The following is a 3,917-nucleotide window of genomic DNA, read 5'->3' on the forward strand; positions in this document are numbered from 1 at the left end:
CCCCCCCCCCCCCCCCCCCCCCCCCCCGCCGCGCAGCTCCCCGCCGGACCGGCGGGAGAGAAGAAGGGGGGAGGGAGAGAGAGAAAGGAAAAGAGAAAAGAAGAGAAGAGAAAAAGAAAAAAGAAACAAAAGAAAAAAAGAAACAGCAGTTTCATAATGGGACTGGACATCCTCAGGCTTTTATCAAATGAGTTTTGTTTACCAAAGAGGGGGATTCATATTTTAAGCATAAGTACTTCTATTCATCATCCCATAGGAACAAAAAGGCTCCTGAAATGTGTTTTAATAATAAATATTTTCATGTGGCTCCATTCCCCACATTGTGCCATTTATCCATTCAGTGGGATAATCATGCTTGCCTTGTTGAGCTGTGAACACATTCCTCAAGCTTGTCCCCAGTTGTGTGCTTGCTAATTTATCTCTGTCAGGTGACCTGAAGGGAGAGTCCTGGTTTCAAATGCCATTTCCAAACACAGTGGCCAGCAAAATGATCATTCTGGCAATTAACTGAAGGTTTGGACAGCAGATAATTCTTATTTCCAAGTTGATACCACTGTTTTTCTTATTCATATTTAGCTGTAGGCAAAACAGTGGCATCAGTAAATCTTCACTTTTAAAGTCACACAGCCTTTCCCAGGGCCTGTCTCTCCTATTTTGTGTTTTCTAGGCTTTATTTTATTATCTGTTGATCTCTGGCCTTGATAGCGCTGCTTTCTTTAGTGACAGTTTACTTTTAGTTGTAAAGAGCCAAATGCATTTCTTTCCTAAGGTCTTTGTATTTTTGCTATAGATACAGAGAATCTCTCTAGGATAAGATTTCCACGCATGAGCGAGACTACCTATAATAGTGACAGAGTAGACGTTAAAAGACACTAGAAATTATTATACAGTTCAGAAGATAATGGCTTTCCAAGCACATTTTATGTCATCTGTGAGTACTGATCTGTACATCAGAGAAGGAATTACCAATGGGAATGAGATAGCTATATATTGAGGATTATGTGTATACACACACACACACACACACACACACACACACACACACACATGTGCACACCCTATATGAGAGTTAAAAGCCAGAAATGAGCCTTTAACAGAGCCAAAAAGGCCACAGGCTATTTCCTATTTACACCTGCCTTTGCCTTTTCCCAAAGGGTACAAATAAAACTCAGTTGTTTCCTTTCTTATTTCTTTTGTTATCTTGATGGGAGAGAAGCAGAAAGTAAAGAAAAGAAAAGAAAGAAAAACAGGAATAAGAGGAAAAAGGAGCTAAAGGGGGTGAAGGCCAAGGCAGGACAGATATTGGATTTGAACCTAAGCCTGAAGTTTTCCTTCCATAGTGCATGAATCAAATCTGAGACTTTGTATATTTAGGCAAATTCTCTAACAGTAAGCTATATGCCCAGCTCCATAGCCTGCCTTTACACTGTAAAAGCTCCTAGGCCTTGACATCATCCTTACCTCCTTACCATTTCATTATATGAAAGAGCTCTAATCCTATCAGACCACTGAACAAAGCTAAATTAATATAAAACATATGAGCTCTCCCTTCAAACCTTTCACATTGCATATATTTTTGATGATAGTTTTTGAGCTTTTGAACATCCCCTGTCTAGAGAAAAAAATCTAAAACTTATGAAGAAATAAAATAACAATTTTCTGATATGGAAATACCAATTTAATTCAGACAATTTCATTGGTTCTTAAACATCGGTTGAATGATAGACAGGGAGAATTGGAGCTAGTCATTCTCTCTGTTAAACACAGTTAACAGAGCTGTACTTTTATGCTCTGTCAATACCACCTTAAGGCTGTACTTTCCATATCTTTGGAGGGTGGGAATGTAAGTAAAAGTGAGATGAGTCACTATGGCCAAGACACCTTCCAGATTCACTATTATCAAAATGTAACAGAAATACTGAGATGCTTGTTGATGAACAATTTTTTGGCTTATGATCTTAAATGATGATGATTCAAAACAACAAAACTGCAATAAAAATCTGTTGTGAACAGGAAAGACTTATCCTCTATTTGGAAGAGGGTTGACACCATAGCACAATCTGGTCAATCCCAACAGCCTTTTTAAAAAAATTAAATAGAATCCAGAAATGAGAATGCTCTGGATGTGTACACACATGCACACACACACACACACACACACACACACACACACATCCCTCCAGCTGAATTCATGAAGAACAGATACACTTGAAGTCCTGATTGGGAGCTACACAAGAAATAAAAGAAAGAAGGAAGGGAAAGAAAAGAAGAAAGGAGAGAAAAGAGGAGTTAAATAGGAGGAAGGGACAGAGGAGACATTTCATTCTGGATGGCACTTGACATATTTACAAGCTTTGCTTTTATAGAAATTCCATGGACTGTACCTGATACATTAAAGAAATTGTTTTAGAACAGTTTTAGAATTACAGAAAACCTACAAAAATTGCATAGAGCTGTCTCTGTGATCCTGTGATTCTGAGATCCTGGGTGGAATGCCTCAGTGTGGGAGAATTCATGGGTGGAAAGGTGGGAGTTGGTGGGTGGGGGCACATCATCACAGGAAGAGGGGGCATGGGATAGGGGGTTTCTGGGTGGGTGGAATGGGAAAAGGGGATAATATCTGAAATATAAATAAAATATTCAATAAAAAATTGCATAAAGCATTTCCATGTACATGCTCAGTCACTTCCTCTTATTATTATCCCCATATTTTAGTATAGTGTATTGTCATTAATTAACTAAAAATGAACATTATTATTAATTAGTCAGAGTACATGATTTTTTCTTCTATAGTTTTTAATTAATGCTTTTTTCTTGTCTTGCTTTTTAACTGGAATATGCTATTGTACTGAATAGTGGCATCTATGTCTGTTTTTATTTGTTACAGTTTGTTGCCATTCCTTTCAACTTGGATTTGCCATGACTGGTGCATTTAATGAAGAAAGATAACATTCCCATTCTATCATTTCAAGAGAACATGATTGTTGCAATTAACCATACTCGCTCAGATGAGAGATGTCTCTCCACAGTTTTTCCCTTATAAAGTTATTTTATGCTTTTCTCTTGAGTTCTTTTATTAAATAACCCATCATACACAGTGAATAGTCACGTCTTTCCTGAAAAACATTTGCATAAATTATTTTCTAACCAATTCATGCATTATCTACTTATTCTCTCCCATTTCGTTATCAATTCAATCATTGAGTTTATATAAATATAAATGTAACAGAGTTTGTCAGATAAAATGCTGAGTATTAATTTCTCTTCTATTTTGTGTGTGTGTATATGTGTGTGCCTGTTGGTGGTGGGGGAGCAGGTAAGTTGAACACAGTCTGGGCTTTTCTAAATAATGTAGTTTCATTTTACACCTTTCTGTCCCCAGTTTGAGAAGTCATCACATTATAACCTTTCTGTGTATCTGTTACTGCTTTTGTTGAAAAATAGTGTTAGAATAAGATTGGTGAGTATACTTATAGCTCATTGAAAGTTGTCAATCCCAGGATCATCTTTTGAACTAGTTACTAATGGACAATATTTCTTCTTGATTCTCTAGGGAACATTGTCAGAAATGGGAAACATTGCAAAAATTTGTTTTGCAATAGTGTGTGAGCACATGTGTGTGTGTGAGCGTGCATCTCTCTCTCTTTCTTTCTCTCTCTCTCTCTCTCTCTCTCTCTCTTTCTGTGTGTGTGTGTGTGTGTGTGTGTGTGTAAGAGACTGACAAGGCAGAGTAATGAAACATTTATTTCCATGTGATAAAGTTATATGATATTTTCTCCCTTCTCACTTTTGTGATGAAGTGTCATAATGCTTACATGATAAGATGCAGTGCAGGACTGATAGGGCTCTGTGATATGAATCAATGCACCATATAAAGTCTGTGTGAGCACCAGCACTATAATAGCATGACAGTCAAT

This window comes from Grammomys surdaster, unplaced genomic scaffold (genome assembly GCF_004785775.1).
Source record: "Grammomys surdaster isolate TR1022 unplaced genomic scaffold, NIH_TR_1.0 138, whole genome shotgun sequence".
NCBI classification, from domain to species: domain Eukaryota; kingdom Metazoa; phylum Chordata; class Mammalia; order Rodentia; family Muridae; genus Grammomys; species Grammomys surdaster.